Source organism: Triticum aestivum, chromosome 7B (genome assembly GCF_018294505.1).
Source record: "Triticum aestivum cultivar Chinese Spring chromosome 7B, IWGSC CS RefSeq v2.1, whole genome shotgun sequence".
NCBI lineage: Eukaryota > Viridiplantae > Streptophyta > Magnoliopsida > Poales > Poaceae > Triticum > Triticum aestivum.
Window position 1 is genome coordinate 277,877,448 of NC_057813.1, and position 19,845 is coordinate 277,897,292.

At 47.7% G+C, this 19,845-nt stretch overlaps 1 long non-coding RNA gene and 1 pseudogene across 1 annotated transcript; both read right to left on the reverse strand.

Moving 5' to 3' along the window:
* Positions 1-10,569: 10,569 nt before the first annotated feature.
* On the reverse strand, positions 10,570-11,557 carry LOC123156065 (uncharacterized). Its single transcript, XR_006477822.1, has 3 exons — positions 11,243-11,557; positions 11,017-11,162; positions 10,570-10,717 (listed from the first exon to the last, which is right to left on the reverse strand). It is a non-coding gene; the product is annotated as an uncharacterized lncRNA (long non-coding RNA).
* A 4,398-nt stretch (positions 11,558-15,955) lies between these two features.
* LOC123157905 (uncharacterized) lies at positions 15,956-17,844 on the reverse strand (annotated as a pseudogene).
* Positions 17,845-19,845: the final 2,001 nt, after the last annotated feature.

The window sequence follows — 19,845 nt, forward strand, 5'->3', positions numbered from 1 at the left end:
GCAGCGCATGATACGCGCTGGATAGGTCCACCACCTCGAACCAGATCAACTCGCGTCAGAAGTGGTCGCGGGTGCTGAACAGGACATCGAGCCAGATCTAGCCGATCGGGGAATAGGAGAGGTCGGGCATGATGACGTGGAAGATCGTCCATGTCGGCTCCAAGTCTTTGGATCCAAGGCCGAGCTTGGTCATGGTGTCGTGGTAGAGGATGTTGATGCTGCTGCCGCCATTGATGAGGACTCGGGAGAACTTTCATGTGCGTCGGGGCCTGATGATGGTGGGGTCAAGGACGAGGGCGTAGCCACCCGGATTTGGCATGACGACCGGGTGGTCCTCCCGGCCCCAGGTGACCGGGCGATCCGACCAATGCATGTACTCCGGCTTGGCTGGGACGACAGTGTTCACTTCCTGCCGGAGCAGGCGCTCGCTATGTTTGTCGTAACCAAGGCTGGTGAAGACGATGTAGGTCACGTTCTAGGCGGGGTAGACGTCGTCGTGCATCACGCCGTTGGCCAAAGGCGGAGGCGGAGGTGGTGGCCCCACCCCGGGAGCCGGAGCCGGAGGAGGCGGGATGTCGCCCCTCATGATGCGCTTGGTGATGGCGCAGTTTCGGAGCGTGTGTGTGAACGGCCTCGCGCCGCTGTGGTGCTTGCAGGGAGCGTCGAGCATCTCCTCGAAACTCATGGCGGGATGCCACGTCGTCTTGCCGGTTTGTCGGCATTTGGCGGCCGGCTCGGCCGCTGGCGCCTGCTCGGCGGCCGCGACGAGGCGGTTGTCGTAGCGCTGGGCCGGCTGGTCGGCCTTGCACTTGTTGTTCTGCTGGTTGTTCTGTTCTCTCGGTTGGCTTGGGAGGGGTAACCGGCTTGGCCCTGACGGCTTCGTCCAGTGCCACCTGGATCTTCATGGAGGAGTCGGCGTTGGCGTACTTGTCCGCCTTCACCATGAGCGCGACCATGGTGGCCGACTTGGAGTGCAGGAGCTTGTGCTTGAGAAGGGTGTCGTCTCGGCACCCACTGACAGAGTACTGGATGGCCTGGACCTCGTGGACGCCCTCGCAGCTGTTTCGAAGTTCGGTCCAGCGTGCGAGGTATTCGCGGCCGGTCTTTGTCGGCCCTAGTACGCACATGGCGAGCTGGCTGGGACGACCGGGTCGCTTGTAGGTGCCGGTGAAGTTGTGCACGAAGGCCTGCTCGAAGTTGACCCACGCATTGATGCTGCCAGCCGGTAGGCTGTTCAGCCACGTGCGGGTCGAGCCCTGGAGCATGAGCAGAGCGTAGCGTACGGCGAGGGCGATTGCCGCCCATGATGCTGATGCCGGTGGTGTAGTCGATGAGCCAGTCCTCAGGCTTCACGGTGCATTTATACTTGGGGGTGTCACGGGAAAGCGTTAACCCTTTCTGGAAGGGCCCATCCCGGATGCACGGGCCGAAGCAGGCCGGCCCCGACTACGTTGTTCTCCTCTAGCTCCAAGGAGAGAGCGAGTTGGTTGAGGCGGTGGCGAGCGTCGGTGTCGTTGATGGCGTGCGGGCCCAGCTGGCTAGCGACCGCGCCGTGGGGGGGGGTCAGCTGAAGCCGAACGACGGTCGAGTCGTGGGGGAGGGTCGAGTTGGAGCCGATCTTCTGGAGTCGGCTCGTCAGCCAAGCCGCCAGCAGTTGCCGGAGCACGGTTGCGCCGGGTCCAGGTGCGACCAGAATGAGTTTCGCTAGGTGGCGAAGATGATGTGTTGTGCTGGTCGTCGGGGTCGTTGGTGCAGTGCGAGTCAGATCCCGCGAGCTTGCCGAGCTGGTTGAGGTGATCCTGGTGCGTGTTGGCAGCGTCAAGGAGGTCGTTCACCCGCTTTAGGACGTCCTTTAGCTCCTCGCCCTGGAGCTTGTCCAGCCTGACCGCGGCTGCCTGGGCAACACACATGTTCTTCACGAGGATTTCATAGACGGGAGGGATTGCGCCGAGGGCGCGGCCAATGGCGCCGCCCAAGGCCTGCACATCGGTGACCCGGCTTGGCTCGACGACGGCTAGCGTGAAGCTGTAGGCGGCGTCGCGCTCCTGCTGAGTGGAGTCCAGACGGCGCTGCGTGGCGGCGAGCGTCTCAGACAGATCCAGCAGGCGCTGGAGATCCTGTTCCAGCCGGGCCCTAGCCTTGGCGGCGTTGGAGGTGTCGACATCGGTGGTGATGGGGATGCAGAGGCTCTGCATCATGGTGCGCAGCAGGTTGGCCTTGCGGGCACGATCCGCTGCAGCCCTGGATTCGGCGGCCTTCCTCGCCGCGCTGGACAAAGAAGAGGCGCTGGTGTCGGTGGCAAATACTTCCACCCAAACGCAGAGGTCCATCACCCCGGCGGAAGCACCGTCACCGAGGGAGATGTGGGAGTCAGAGATGTCAAGCACCCCGTTGGGGTACTCGTCGGTCACGGGCGCGTCAGAGATGTGAAGCGCGGCGAAGGAGGCGGTGAGCATTTTGATGACATCGTCCGCCAGCGAGACTGGCTCGTCGGTTCAGAGGGGAGCCCCGTCTGGAACATGACTCCGGTCGGGGCCTCGAGGTGCCCCACGGTGGGCGCCAACTGTCATGGTGGGTGCACGGTAGATGCCAAGGGATGGCTAAAGAGAGGAGGAGGCTCGAGGGCACCGGTGGGCTCCAGACGCGAGGTCAGCATGATCAACTGAGGGACGCAAGACATACCCAGGTTCGGGGATCTCCGGAGAGATAACACCCCTAGTCCTGCCGAGGTTGGTTTATACGATATGGTACACAATTGCTCCTAGAGCTGTTTAGAGGAAGAAGGAAGGCAGGCCATGGCTTAGGTTGTTCCTTCTCCCTGGTTTGTGTGTATGTGCAATGTGTGTTCTACTGATCGCTTCGCCCCTGTACATGGAGGCCTCCTGGGGGGTTTTATAGGCCAACCCCCCAGGGTTACAACAGTAAAGCTACAATGCCATGGGGACGGGTTGTCATCGTCCGAGAAGCCGGTGCTGGGACCCGCCGGGTGTCAGGGCCCGCTGGGTTCCCCGGGCGAGGACCCCATGTACCAGGTGGCACTGTTCTTTGTCTTGTCGGGCGTCACGGAGTGGCTGGGTCGAGTCGGCTATAGTGGCGCTCCACCCAGTCATCGTCTATTGTCATCAATGGTGACGATCGGTGCGATGTAGCCACACCGGCCTCAATCAGCAGGGTAGGTGGGGCACTGTTGCCATGCCTCTGCCGGTCAGAGGAGTTGGTGGGGCACTATTTCCCCGCTCATCTCTGAATGGAGACTCGTCCCATCATACGGCTTGGGATGGGACGGGAATTGACCCGTGGCCAGGTGGAGGAATACGCCACGGGGGAGCTAGCTTGTTGGGGAAGCCTTGATGCACCGGGTTCTATCGGCTTGTGCCAGCCGGCAGGGCCAGGTTGTCGTCTTGGTTGTGTCGAAGAGTTTGGCCGGACTTGGTCGGGTCGAGGGACCCGGCCAAGTGCGAGACGGACTAAGGGGTGATGCTGGCCCTGATGTTTTTGAAAAAGATCTGGGTTCCGTTGCCTGCCCGGGGTTCAGCCCCCCGACAGTCCCGTTCATACTTAGTGTAAAATTTTGACCATAAATTTAACTAACAAAGTGTCAATGCATATCATATAAAACTATGCCAGTAAAAACTATGTTCAAATACGAATTCAGTGATTTGATTTTTTATGAAATGCATTAATATTTTATTAGTTAAATAGATGGTCAAAATTTGACACAAAATACTACTAGTACTACTACATTATTTGCCAAGTGCCTTCGCAAATGTTTCATCTTGTTGGACAGGATGAGATAGGGAAACTATAGATAGGAAGTCTTGGCGATCCATTATTCCCCATCTCGGTCAGAGAGAACTATTCAACTAGTCTTCACAATGAAGTGACAATACAAACTGCAGCAGATGGGACACTTAATTAATAAGCTGAATCAGCCTTACCCAGTATTGCCATCATGTTTGCGAGTGGAGCATACTTCTGCAAATACACCTACGCACCCCTCTCTTCCATTAACTGACATATGGGCCCTCTTGAGGTAGACCCACATGTCATCGGCTTAACTATTTACGCTCCAAAGGACGGTATATCCTGGTAGTAGTACTAGTAGAATTGAGCTTTAATGCACTTTCTTCCCCGTCTTTCCCTCTTCTTTTCCTCTCTTCTTCTTCCTCCCCTCTTCCCCATCGTCGGCCGCACACCATTTCCCCCCGCTCACTCCTCACTCGCCCCCGCCATCTTCCTTGGTAGCTCGCACGTACCATATCCCCCCTGCTTACTGCTCAGCCACACACGCCATCTTCTTCACTCGCCCACCCGAATCCACTTCCCCACTCGCTCGCAGGCACCAAAAACCCCCAATCACTCTGCGCCCTAAAAAACCCTATGGTAGAACCGACTGACACGTAGAGCCACGATTGGAATTCCCTCCATGATGTTCTCTTGGAGCATATCTGTAATCGTATGGACCTGCTCAGCACCGTCTATCTGGCCGCATGCTCGGTGTCCTTGTACCGTCTACTCGTCTGCAACAGGCCGACCCTTTTCAAGACACCCTTCTTGCTGATGCCCGATCCTCGCAGGTGGCCTAGACACTGACTTGACAATCCTACGGAGGTTGTCGTGGTGCCCTTTGACATGCTACCACTACCCGTCCACCTGTCCTTCATGTGCGGCCACTATTGGGCGGGCATGAAGGCCAACTGGATCGTCCTCAACCACCAACCCGGTAGTCCGTGGCATCTCGTGGATATCTACACCCAGCGAGAGATCATCCTTCCATCATTGGATACTGCCACCATCGAGCCTCGTAGCCCACCAGACACTCCTGCCTATTACGCACGAGACGCGTTGAGCTTTTGGTGCGACCTCTGTTTGCTGAAGTTTGTAATCTACGAAGTGCCCACACCATCAGAAGACTACATGGATTACAAGCTCATTGCCTTGTTCGACATGGGATTAGTCTATCTGGAATCCGGTTGCCTTACATGGTTATGGATCATCATCAATCCTATTGAGCTTCCATTTATGTCTGATCTATAATGCACGCTAGCATCGTGTACACGATCGACGCACAGATTGGTTGCCTATACTGGTGGAATCTATCGTCGTGTAATTGTTCTATCTCATCTCATCTTTACCTTATGAATATGACTGCATGTTGATTGTTACAAATTTAGAATAGATAGTATGTCTATAACCACATCATTGTTATATGTTCCTCTCATTTCCTAGATTTTTACGACCACACATGTTATTGTTAGAGTTGGTATGAGAACAATTGACATCTAATGAGTAGAATAGATATTATGAGTATAACCTCATGATTTCTATATGTTACTCTCATTTCCAAGATTTTTATAACCACGCATGTTATTGTTTAGAGTTGATATGAGAACAATAGTAAGTGCTATGGTAGAATATGAGTAGGCCCCGTCATAGCTGTTTTCCTCTCATTGTTACATGATGTTTTAACCATGACATATTGCTAGACATGAAAGCCATTGGCTTATTTATTTTTAACTTGGGGTATGATTATGACCATGACATTGCAATTCTCTGTCTATCATATGTGTCACTATTATAATAATCTTAATTCCACACAAACTCTGAACATGATTGTATATTTTTGTCCTTTTGGTCTCCAATTTGATTTGTTGCAGCAGTCGGAAATGTGCTGGCCTTCATGATTCCAAGACCTGGAATCATACCATTCAATGAGTGGTGGTTTATCGCTCGTTCAACTAACGGCGGTCATTTGATGCTCATTCGCACGTACCAAATTGACCAAACCATTTCATCAAACCACATGTAGTACAATGCCTGGGGCATTCGTGATTGTGATGGCTATGGCTGCTTCATGTTCGAGAAAGATCCCAGCTCCGTTGGGCCAGGCGTATTCAACTAGAGGCGGGTTTACAGCCTCGGCAACCACTCCATGTTCCTCGGGCTCAATTATCTGATCATCCAACCAATCGTCGATCATATCACCGGCGATGATTACCATGCTATGCAACTTCCATTCACCAGGGGGAACTATGTTTACACATCGTACCATGGGTTTCATGAATCACCATATCCAGAGATTCGTCGACATAGCTTATTGCCAGATAATCTTCAGTTTGTGAAAGGCATCAAGCTTCCATGAGATGAATGGCTTTTGCAAACCTGACATCCGACGATGTGGTTCATGCAAACAGCAAATATGCACAACTTGATCCGTACTGATATCTAGACTGAGCCATATATCTTGCTGCTGTAGCATGACCCTCTTTTGTTGGATATCATGCAATGTTGTTAGTTTGAAGGATAGATACCTTTCTAGGATCAAGTGCGTCCTAACTCACCTGCGTAGGATGTACTGATAATGATGATGGAGATGTTGTGCAGAAGCCATATATATATATATATATATATATATATATATATATATATATATATATATATATATACATCCCAGCTATTCTGCAACCCATGCCTGAATAGGCTATTCAGGAACCATTCCTAACTGACCAAAAACAGATAAGCTAACTGTGCCTCATATTCTAGTTAACTGCCGTGCGGACTTTTACTCGCATCGTTTTTTCGCACAATTTTTTTATCGTAAATTTTGAACCGTTTATCGGAATGATGAAAATAATATATCGTTGGATAGCTATTGAATAGGAGCAAAAAAATCCATATTGATCGTTTTCCCAAAATCCTTACAGTTTTTAAACAAAATATAAAAAACTAAAAATTCTTCAAATGTGTTTTCGGTGTTTTTGTGAAAGAAATTTTGTCAGAATGATGCGTATGATATACCCTTGGAAATCTATCGATTAGCCTGAACTTTGGTATATATAACACTTTTTCAGTTTCGATACGGTTTAAGAGCAGTTTTGAAAAAAACTAATGTCACTTTCGTCATTTTTTCTGAATTGCTATAGTAGACGCTAACTGTTCAAGCGGAATAGCTAATTGCACTATGTTAAGCAAGCTAACTGCCGGAGATGCAAATACCTTTTTTTCTTTCATTCATTTTTTGTACGGGTGAGGCTAACTGCCGGGACCAAAATAGCTAACTACCGAGCATTGCGGCAATTAACATCAAGTTAACTGCCAGACTAAAGACACTATTTTTTTTCTTTTATATTTTTTCTCGGATCGAACTAACCGCGGGGCCTGAAATAGCTAACTGCATGGGGATGCGGCAGTTAACACCAAGTTAACTGCCGACAGCGAAGACACTAAAAAAATATTTCGTTCTTTCTTGTCAGGGTCACGCTAACTGTCACGAATGCCGAAGTTAACTACCACGCTGGCCGATGTTAACTATCGGAGCTGCAAATACTTTTTTCTTTCATTCATTTTTCGTACGGGTGATGCTAACTGCCGGGACTGAAATAGCTAACTACCGGGCATTGTGGCATTTAACATCAAGTTAACTGCCAGACTGAAGACACTATTTTTTCCTTTTATATTTTTTCTCGGGTCGAACTAACTGCGGGGCCTGAAATAGCTAACTGCCGAGAGCGAAGACACCAAAAAAAATATTTTGTTCTTTCTTATCGGGGTCATGCTAACTGTCATGAATGCTGAAGTTAACTACCACGACGGCCGATGTTAACTGCCACTGTGGATGATTTTTTTAAATGGCCAAACTTTTTTCATTTTTTTCTAATTCATTTTTTTGCCGTGGTCACCATAACTGCAATGAATATCGGGGTTACCTGCCACGTCGGTCGAAGTTAACAGCAACTGTTGAAATCCATGGAGATGTGCAGCTAACTGCTTGGGTTTTTCGAGTGAACCTGTCTTATTTCATGTTTCAATTGCAAAAAGATGGGTGGTGGGGAGTCACTGCGTTATAGATTAATAACTCAACTTCTACAGTTTTTGAAAGCAAACTGATACAGTTCGCTAACTACTACCTTCGCTCGCAGCCAGAATGAACATGAGACTTTCGTTGGAGCCGCAGCGGGGTGGTGTGGCGCTTGCTGTACATGGATCTGACCGGACAACGCCCATGCTTCTGGTACCGTACGGGAGCTACTGGAGGTAGGAAGCAACTAGTGGCGCCGGACGTGTGTGCACGCACAACTGCACAATCTCTTTTTCTAACTTCCACCATGGCTGAACTTAACTGCTGCCGAGGGAAGAACAAGAGGAGAACATTGGCAGGGAGGTTGGACGATGTAGAGGAGGAGGGGAGCTGGACGGGCGCGCTGGCAGCGTTGTCCTTCGATGCGCGTATTAGAGAAGCGGAATAGTCGCTTCTGGTTGTGCCCGTCTCCTTCGTCTCGCGCACCTCATGACCTGCCTTGGAGATGCAGCTCCATTCCTCTCTGCTAACTGCCCCCATGGTCGAATTGCTACTCGTGGTCGCTGACGTGGTTCCCATGGAGGTGGTGTGGCAGGTCGGGGAAGGTGATAACAGGCCCATGGTCAACAGGGAGCACACACATGGGGAACGGTGAGCCCCCGCGGTGGAGCAGAGAGGTGGTCGCCTGATGGCAGCCCGTGCGGTGATCTAGCTATGCAAGTCGTGGTGGTGGAGCGGAACCAGGGTAGGTGGAGCCTCCTCCTCAGGCCACCATGGGAGGAGAAGGCCACTGCCGTATAAGCTGGGGAGGATCTCGCCGGTGCCGCAGAAGCCGAGGGAGGATCTCCCCATGACTCGTGGCGGTGGTGGTCAGGATCCTATGCCATGGATCTTGACGGGTCCCAAGGCAAGGCGATGAATAGAGGAGGGCGCCAGGACTGGATCTCATGGATTGGCGGCACTGTCAGTGGGAGGTGGAGAGAGGAAGGTGGATCCCATCGACAATTTCGTGGCGTGGCGCCCGACAGGGAAGGTGGAGCTCGCTCCCTCGCACCCTTCGGGATTAGGGCAGCGGCGCGTCAGCGGGGATGGGTGGCGGTGGCGCGCCGGTGGGGTAGTTCACCGAACACGAGCTCGCTCCCTTCGGGAAAAGAAACAGGTAGGAGTGGGGGTGGTTTCTAAATAAGCTTATTTAGGAACTCTAAAAGGGGTTCCTAAATAGTCCCACCATATATATATATATATATATATATATATATATATATATATATATATATATATATATATATATATAGGACAAATGTTTCCTACAAGCAGTGGTAGTTACCACCACTTGCGTTTGTATGTTGTATGTAGTATCTCTCGGAACCGAAAATATGTACGTGTAGTATGTAGTATATAACAATGATTAGGTAGTATATATATACTAATTTTTAGGTAGTATGTACCATTTTTTGAATATGCTTATTTTTACGTACAAATATGTACGTATTTTACAAATATAACAAAAACTATGGGCTCGTATGCAATATTTTCATGTAACTTGCTTTGAAATATCTTAGATATAGTATATGAACATATTTAAAATAATAAAATACTCCCTCCATCCGGAAATACTCGTCGGAGGAATGGATGTATCTATATGTATTTTAGTTTTAGATACATTCATTTTTATGCATTTCTCCGACAAGTATTTTCGGACGGAGGGAGTAGTATATATAGTACCACATGGTAGTATATGAGACATGTGGGATAACTACCACCGGATGGTAGGATGGATTTTCCATATATACATATATAGGACAAATTTTATCTACAAGCAGTGGTAGTTACCCCCTAAGCAATAGCCCTCCACGTGTCCCACCCTAGCAGCGAACAAACGGGTCACCGGGTTCCAAAAGGATCCGATATGGCTCACCTAATTAATCAACTATTTAAATTAGTTAAAAAAATTAGATAGCGGTTCTGTTGCAACAAACCTCACGAGTTGCTGGCCGGCTAATTGCATGCATGCATGCATGTATGAATCGAGTAGAATCTATAATGATAGCCACTAGCCACATACTCCTCCTTACATGCATGTACGTGCATATGTCCTAATCTTAGGTATATACTCCAGGTAGAATATATATGATTATGTTTTACAGTATGTACGAATACTCTTGTTTGGCCTATGGGCCTATTATTTTTTTAGTGGAATTGTATGTATGTATATTTAAGAATAATATACTAATTACAGTACAGGGAATGCATATTTACTTATAAAAGTATTGAATATCACTCATGGAAAATAAGTGTGTGTATATAAACCTTTTATTGCAGTATGGGGACTATACACTAGTTTTTTTTTGCAGTATGGAGTAATATTTTTTGGTGTATGAAGTATCGAGTTTATCATATATTATTTTGAAGTGTAGAGTATGGAGTATGAAGTATGTGGTGTATGGAGTATGGAGTATGAAGTGGAGTATGGAGTATGGAGTATGATGTATGTGGAGTATGGAGTATGAAATACGTGGTGTGTATCTTCATAAATTAGGTAGTATGGAGTATAATTAAGTAGGTAGTATGGAGTATATCTGTGAGTACAAAACATTTAGTATATATCGCACAGTTGACTGGAACAATACAATTTTATCCATGGCTCAACTGTCTCTTCGAGCTCAGGTTGAACGATTATCTACACTCATTTCACAATGGAGTTTGTTGTCCGAGCAGATCCTATACAGCCATACTTTGTAGCAGCCGCCGCACTAGAGTAATCACCCGTCGACCATTTGTCATACTACGTCGCGCGACTGCTGCTACACCGTTGTCTTGCTGCTGGAGCGCTATCCTGTCCGCTGCGTAAACCGCATGTCATCATGGCCGCCGTCATGCTAGAACAGTCACGGAGTCTCCCGTTAGCCGCCGTTGCACCTGCACATTGAGGCCAAGTAGTGTTAGTCGTTGTGCCACAAAAAATAGAGTATTTATAAAATGAAAATTGTGAAGTAGCATTAGAAAATAGTATCGTGTAAATGTAGTAGTATATATATGCACTACTATGTGAAAAGAACGTATGGAAGTACGTGGAAAAAAGTAGTATGTAGTATTGGAGTTTCATGCATGTAGAGGCGTTATCATCAGGATCCATCATGCACCATATTTCTTTCCATATGTGTTTGCTCACGTAGATCTTTTTTCCAGTGGTAATGTGTGGTCGTTGCATTGCTCACCTCGGTGACATCCGCCGCCGTCATCATGCAGTCGTCGTACGTCGCTGCGTCTAATTAACCCTGAGCCGTCATCAACGGTGTCAATCACTCGCGGGTGCTCGCCTCAACAGGCTACTCCCAGACGATGCTTATAGCCTATTCATCATCTAAATAAAGCAGATCAAAGTTCAAACTTCAGAAAGCAAGCAACGAAACATTGGAACCTGTGGTGGAAGTGGTATCAAACCTGAGTCAGCTAGCGACGTCCTGCCGGCCGAGACGGCGGATGGTGCCACGCGGCACTCACTTGCTTCCGATCTATGGCAACAACATGGATCTATAGCGGCGACATGACAAAAATTCTGGACGTGGAAACATCCATGGAGAGAGAGAGAGAGAGAGAGAGTCGGGTGGTGGCACACGACGACGCCGGTCCCCTGTCTCCAGCTGGTGATACTCACGACGAGGCCGATCCCCCGTGTCCAGCCTGTGCGGGACGCAGCCTTGAGGCAGATCGCTAGATAGAGGAAAAATTGCTTGTTGTTGGTAACAAGAACATACAGAGAAAGCTATTTTTACGTGGAGAAAATTGCAGTCAGTTTTTTGGATAAGCTCACGACCAGATAGCTGTGGTTAACCATAAAATAAAGTAATTAACGAATTAGTACTAAACGGGTGAAACCTCATCTAACCCGTTAGGATTCTGTTGGTCATCTAGCACGCTTAGATCGGCACATGGGATGAACGGTGGATTCTTAGGTGGTAACTACCACTAGGTGGTAGAATCTATTTTCCCTATATATATATATATATATATATACTACTCCCAGGATTAGAATAATTATTCGGATCACAGCTTCTCTATATAGGGCGCACGAGGATGTTCCCGAACTCCACGAACCGGCACGCACAAAAAAGAAAAAAGACATCCACGATGCCACGACCACGAACTGCCCCACCTCCTTCCCCCTGATCCCATCGCTGCCAATCACCTGCCCCGCCGCCGGTGACCCCGCGCGCCGCCGCTCCTCGGAACACCAGGCGCCAGCGACCTAGTGATGCCCACGCGCCCCCACCCTCGCCAACAGCCTCTGCCCCATGTCCTCCCGACGCCGCCAACAGCCCCTGCCCAGTGCGCCACCGCAGGCCCTGGATCCCGCGCGCCGCAGACTGGCTCTGGATCCCGCGCGACGCTGACGGCGCACACCACCATCTCCCATTACTGCCTACTTACCATCCTCCCTCTGCCGCCCACCGTCTTCCCGCCGCCGCCGTGCAAGACCACCACTGTCCGATCCACCACCTCCATCGACCATCCACGGCCGAAGCCTGGCTCCGCCCCCATCTGTCGTGCCCCTACGCGTCACCCCCGCCACCTGCCCCTGCGCCCCGCCCCCATCTGTCGTGCCCCTACGCGTCACCCCCGCCACCTGCCCCTGCGCCCCGCCCCCATCGCCTGCTCCAGCATGCTGTCGCCGCGTGCCCCTCTGCGCCACTGCCGTCGCCTGCCCCAGCGCGCCGGCGACCCACCTTGCCCGCTTCCTCCTGGCTCTGCCCGGCTCCCGGCAACGCGCCCATCACTTACTCCCAGCCTCACAATGAACCGGCGATGCCCGTCACTGTGGACGCATCCTTCAGCTCCACCCTCCATCGCAGTCCAACGGGTTTAGCTGCAGTCGTTCACTAGTGACGCACGAGGTAAGCTGGATCCCAACCTTTTGCTCACCTCGTCGCAGACATAGCTCTCCTGCGAGCAGCCACTGTAGCCCAACCCTGGCCTGTGACGCCGCCGACGGCTTCCTCCTGCGACGTCACACTGACCATCACTTCTCATCGGCTAGCTACCTTTCCGTGGATCGGGGTCGTTTGTGCTAGCGTGGTGTGTGCGGGACGCCGACCATTAACGCTGATCAAAGTTCAGCTAGCTGTCTCGCTGAGACGTTCAAGCATTACTGTATAAAAAGTTCAGTTATGGCGTCAGGTGCATGTTCAGATGGAGTACTTGCGTTGCTAGCTGAGGTCTCTAAGGGCATGTACAGCGGAGGCATCACCATGCGTATGCCCCAACGAATCCACGCAAGCCTGAAGGAATGAAACCACCGTCTTACAATATTCTGGGCAATGGAGGCACTAGTCTGTGGTCCAGATTTTGCAGTGACTCTGTTTCTTTCCTACGTCAAGCACACCGGGTCTTCTCTTGCTTTTTTCGTGCATACTCCTCTTTTCTCTTCTCTCTCTTTGCTTTTCACATGAGGAGGCTGGCTCTTCTGCAAGCATCACCTTTGGTCTGCAGGCAACACCTTTCCTTGAGTTGGGCTTGTTAAGACAGACGTGGCAGCTGGGGCACTAGTCCATGCTGGAGCATTGGCCATGCCCTAACAGTAAAAGTTCAAGTGTGATTGTATGAGTCCTTGCATTGCATGTCCCTCCATTAGGTGTGTTCTGCCATATAAAGTGCAGTGAGCAGCTGAGTTAACTGAATCATTCATCGGCATATACGTACAGACAAACTTACACATCAATATGAGGTAAGTAGGCAAGTGTAGCCCTTTGCACTCTGTTACAGTGCGCATGTGCACTTGTTTCTTCTTCTTTTGGAGCCATGTACACAATGAAACCATTTTTGTGTTCTTCAGCACCTCAGCCTTCCCATGGATCCTGCTGTCTTGTTCTCTTCCATTTGGTGTGAGTTTGAAATTGAAGTTCAGATATAACACGGGAAGAAAAACTTCAGAGAATGCTTTGCATGTTCATAGATCACGATGGACTTTTCATACATGTTTGTGCTAGTTCATGCTAGTTCGTACTCTCTTTTATGTTTCAAGCCTTGTGTTTCATGAGTTGTTCCCACTACCAACTATGCGTGCGCAAGAGCTCCATGGACGAGCCATGGAGGCTATCGGGAACAACTAGATTTTCACTTATGCTTTATTTAATTTGTGCATTGTACTGCTGCCAATAGAGAAGGAGAACGGTGATGGTATTTTTCTGTGAACTTTCATCTACATGTGTTCAGGATATGGCTGTTCATTGTCTCCAAACATTTTTCTCTGAACATTTTTGTGCGCCTAGTCATTTTAAGGCTACAAGTGTGCTTCTCTCTGAAAACTTCTGGGGACCAAAAGGTGGGTGGTGTAGCAGTGGTGAAGCGGCCACCGGCGAGGACCAATGGCACTGTAAGATGCACTTCAAAGTGTCGGTGTTAATGCCTCAAAAGAAACTGTTTTGTGTAGTTTTGTATTTCAGTGCAAAGCACACTCAACTCCTTGAAACCACCATTGCCCAGCTGATGTGTCTTTGTGTCTTGCTGGTTGATACCTTTGGCCTACATAAGCTAATGTTGTTTGTGTCTATAGTGTCTATAGCAGAACTCAGCTGTCTGCAGCAAAACTCCAGTTGCATCACATTTGTTTGTGTTTATCCTCTAAAAAACTTGCCACTGTTGCAGGCCAGCTTTGCCAGATGCATCAGTTCAACTGCAAAAAACGAGCATTATATACTGTTGTCAAGTTCGCTCACTTGTTGGAATGAAAAAACGACTGAAGGTCAAAAGAAATTGTTCAAGAAGGTCAAAAGTATGTTTATATTTTCTGGAACACCGACACTCTCTTGACATCACTGGTTATCGAATAAGTGTTGTCCATCGTTTTCATCAATGCCTTAATTGATGAAAAGAATGTTACTGCTCACTTCCAGTGCTAGGGATGGCAGTTTTGCCCATGGGTATGGGTACCCGCTGGTACCCTACCTGAAAGCAATGGGCATGGGTAGGACTTGGAGAGATTTTGTACCCATGGGTAATGGGTATCCATACCTATAAAATAGATGGGTAAGGTATGTGTATGAAATTATGCCCATGGGTGAACCAATGGATACCTAGAAAAATTAATAAATGAGAATAACTCTTATGACATGTGGGGTCAACCTCGAACTCTTGTGGCCCACCCTAAGTCTCATATTCCTCAACCGACTATATCTCATAGGCCCGTAATCACCTTCTCACCATCCTACGTCCTATGTGACTCCTCAAACAGATGAAATCTCAAGTCTTCGCTACCAGACTCATGTCCAACTCTCGATCCAGTGATGCCCCATTCCCACCACCACCTCCCACTGCGTCGGGCTTCCACCAACCGGGGCTCATACTCCCTTGATGCCTCGAAGAGGCCACCCACTGTAGGAGACCATGCAAGTGCTACACTACTCGCCCATTATAACTTGAATTTTAAATTCATTTCTTTACCTTTAAAAAAATTAAATGCTATATATTGTACCCACTGGATACCCATTGGGTATACAATACCCAATGGGTATGGGCATGGGTGCCAATTTATACCCATGAGTATTGAAATAGGTGGGTATAGAAATTTTTTGTGGGTATGGGTTTGGGTAAAAAGAGGTTGTACCCGCCCATACCCTGCCCATTGCCATCCCTATCCAGTGCTATGTGTGTGTTAGAACATCTCTGTGTCTCACCTATCTTAGCTGTTCTCCTACTCTCCTAGCTACTATCTTAAGCTTGTACAACTTGTTAGAACAAATGAAAATGTACTAATCTGAAGTTCAGAGATGATAAAGAAAGAAGACATGGGATCTAGGATCTTGTGATTTTCCATGAGGTAAGTTGCAGCAAGAACTCTGCTTTCATTTGGAAGTTGTGAAGTATTAGACTAGAACATTTTTTATCTCATCATGCATACAGTAAGTTGCAACGCTTCTCTGAACATTTCTTTGTGTGCAGACTCGGACGACGTCCCCGCACCACCCTTCTCCCGCTGCGAACAACCCTTCTGCCACGTCTCCAATGACCGCTGTTGTTGCTACCTCCAGGCCATATGAAATGGGGTTGTTGCAGTCCGCATTGTTATACACCAGCATGACGGCTCCTTAAGATCGTGCCACTTGTCCTTCTTCCATCGACCATGGTCGCCATCACCGTCAGTAAAGTTGCACTCCATGATCAATGTATTTGCTGGGCGTGCTTGATGCATACGTGCACGTCACACTGCGCTCCAGGGAAGTAGCCGGGGGCAGGAACTGGCTGCACACTCACTACTGTTGGCATGGCCCAGTGGTGGTTCGCCAGGCGGCATGTCATGTTTATGTGAGCTAGAAGTAAGAGCGTGAAGCAGGAAGTTCAACTACTACACTAAATGAATTTCAGAAGAAAAACTTTTAAAACCGTCGCGAGTATGAAAAAATGATCAACACGGGAAAATTGCGTGTTTACACCAGCTTTCCATCTGTATATCAGTTGCTCAATTTCGGTGCGTGGATGGAGAGCTACGATAAAAAAAGCGCGTGAAAAACAGAGTGAAGTTCAGGTAGATATACCAAACAGTTCAAGTTCTTCACGCGATGCATTTTTGGAGAATCTGTTTCGCGACAAAGGCAGAACGCATGATCTCGTTGTTTTCAAAATTACTTGAAAACGTCTAGGAATCAGAGAAAACCATCAACATAAAAAAGTTCGCATTTTTTGTAGATTTTCAAGGGTATATTATTTGCCCCATTCCGATAAAGTTTGTAGAAATTACGTCCAAAAAACATTTTTAGCCATTTTTAAAATAGACTTAAAGCCGTAAGGAATTGGGAGAAATAATAGATATGAAAAAGTTTCGCATTTTCTCAAGCTTTCCAACGCCATAACATTTGCTGCATTCGGACTTACAGTTCAAAAATTAGCTCAAAAATACAAATTCGCTAGAACTTGTATCATTTTCTAAATTTCTTTTGAACCGTTCAAAATTAGAAAAAAACTTTCAACATGAAAAGTAGCGCATTTTCATAAGCTTTCCAAGGCCATATTGTTTGCCTCAATTGGATTAGCCATTTAGAAATGCCATCGAAAATACGAACTTGGCTGTTCACTTTCGAAAAATTAATGATTTTCCATATTACTCTTTAACCATATGGAATTACAGAAAACTATCAACATGTGGAAGGAGCGGTTTTGCAGCAGCTTTCCAACGCCATATTATTTGCCTCATTCCAATAAACAGTTTAGAAATGCGATCAAAAATACGATTCACATTTTTTGTATGAAGGAAAAAACGGTTTTCAAAACTGCTCTTAAACCGCTTATATTTTGCCAAAAATTCAACTTGGGTCATGATAGTCGTGTCCATAGCTTTCCAACCGTATATCGCAAGCCTCATTTGGACATTTTTTAGCTGAAGTTCAACATAGTACTCAGGGAAGGTTAGACGCGTTACTTGGGAAGTTCAGTTTGTGATCGGAATATATATATATATATATATATATATATATATATATAGGGTGGGTCTATTCTACAAGTGATTATAGAATAATATTCTATAATAGGCAAGCCCCTATATAAGGTAGTTTTGAATCGGAGACCGACCCGACCCGACCCGACCCGACCCGAGCCTCCTTCCCCGATGCCCTCCAAGGCTACCCCGCCCTCGGCAGCCCTCTCCGCGGCGAGCCCCGATTCCCCCTCGTCCACCGCCGCCGCGGGCGTCGGCGGCGCGGCGGCCCCCTCCCACTTCCGGCGCCGCGCGCGGAACGGCGCGGGAAGCTGTCGCGACAGCTTCTGCACGGCGCCACCGATGGAGGCGCCGAGGTCGGACCCGGCCTGCCCGAGCCAGCCACCGATCTCCACGAAGGACGTGACGGCCACGGCCGGGAGGTCGACGCCGACCGCTAAGGGGGCGGCGGGGAGTTCGATGTCGAAGGGGAGGAGCTTGAGCGGCAGGGCGGGCCACGGGAACTGCGGCGTCTGCATGTGGAGGTGGAGGAGCAGCCCCGAGATGCCCTGCGCGAGCGGTAGGCCAGGTCCTGCTCGTGCCTCTGCACACCCAGCAGCGCGTCCAGGGAGATCTCCATGGATGGCGGCGGTACGGGGCGCCGGGCGGAGGCGCGCCCCGCCGTAGCGGATTAGCTCGAGCGGCGGCGAAATAGACTGGTAGTAGCCTGTGTATCCCTACCATCGAGGTGTTCGACGGGAAGTACAAAGGTAGCAGTAATTGGAAGTACATACAATATTTAGGTAGAAATACAGAGCAGTACAACATGCGAGCGAGGAAGTACCTGCTCAGAATTATTCCTGATAGGGAGGCAGTACCATAGTTACACTGACATAAGTACCGAGTAGTTTGAAGTAGCAGTACAGGATGTCCTTTATGATAATTTGGTACTCAGCTTTTGCAGCTGCTACTTGGAGCTGTGGAATTAGCAAGCTTAGGGAAGTGCAAAAAAGGTTCTCTGTAGTGAAGAGTAGCAGTATAGAATATCTTGAAGCAGCAGTGCAGATAAAAAAATGCAAAACTAGCCTTAATAAAAATTGTGTAATTGAGAAGTACAAATCCTATAAGATCAAGAAGTACGAAACTGATATTCCCAAGAAGTACAAGATACATGTCGAAGGAAACTAACTTATGTTAAATAATTTACGAGCAATACAATTTAATCATTTCGAGTAATACAAAAAAACTATTGTAGAGCAGTACGAAACTAGTATTCTACGGGTGCGGGGTTATTACTGGTTCCAACGTCGAGCACAAGCACGAGCTCCTTCTCCAGCGAGAGGTGCGAGGGTAAAAATGTACTTCTCTTCATCGTGGCATTATGTGGCATTCTTTTTACTCCGACGGGCGACGAGGAGATTGAATGAAATTTTGACCTCCTGGGTGGAGAATTACGGGAAGTACAAAGGTAGCAGTAATGGGAAGTACATATAATATTTAGGTAGAAGTACAGAGCAGTACATCATGCGAGCGAGGAAGTAAATGCTGAGAATTATTCCTGCTAGGGAGGCAGTACCATAGTTACACTCAGAGAAGTACCGAGTAGTTTGAAGTAGCAGTACAAGGTGTCCTTTATGCTAATTTGGTACTCACCTTTTGCAGCTGCTACTTGGAGCTGTGAAATTAGCAAGCTTAAGGAAGTGCAAAAAGGTTCTCTGTAGTGAAGAGTAGCAGTACAGAATATCTTGAAGCAGGAGTGCAGATAAAAATGCAAAACTAGCCTTAATAAAAATTGTGTAATTGAGAAGTACAAACCCTATAAGATCAAGAAGTACGAAACTGATATTCCCAAGAAGTACAAGACACATGTCAAAGGAAACTGACTTATGTAAACTAATTTACAAGCAATACAATTTAATCATTTTGAGTAATACAAAAAAAATTATTGCAGAGCAGTACGAAACTCGTATTCCACAGAAGTACAAGGCAAAATTGTGTTCTTTTGAAATAAATCCGAGTAGTACAACTTATTCTTTTCGAGGAGTACAATTATTATTATTATTATTATCGGGCAGTAAGAAACTCATATTCCACAGAAGTACAAAGGTACATGTGGAGGGAATTTGAGTTCTCTGGAAAAAAAATTATCGGCAGTACAATTTAATCACTTTGAGAAGTACAGAAACTTCTTTATTCTCGGGCAGTAAAAAACGTTTGTAAATTTCAGTAGCTTTCCAACGGTATATTATTTTCGCTATTCCAGAAGTGGTCAAAAAATTAATATATAATTAATGTTCGTCTATTTTGAATGAATCTCGGTATTTTCAAAACTGCTCAAAAATTATGTAAAATTTGAAAAACATTAATACACGAAAAAAATGTGAATTTAAGTACCTTTCCAATGCCATATCATTTGCATCATTTTGATATCCAAAAATGATCCATGATCATCTTTTAATAAAACAGATTTTTAGTATTTTCAAAACTGTCCCAAAACTATGCAAAATTTGAAAAAACTTAAAACATGAAAATGTTTGTAAATTTCAGTAGCTTTTCAACGGTATATCATTTTCTACATTCCGATAAGTGGTTAAAAGAATTTCGTTCAAAACACTTTTCATTCAGCTTGTGATGATTTCTG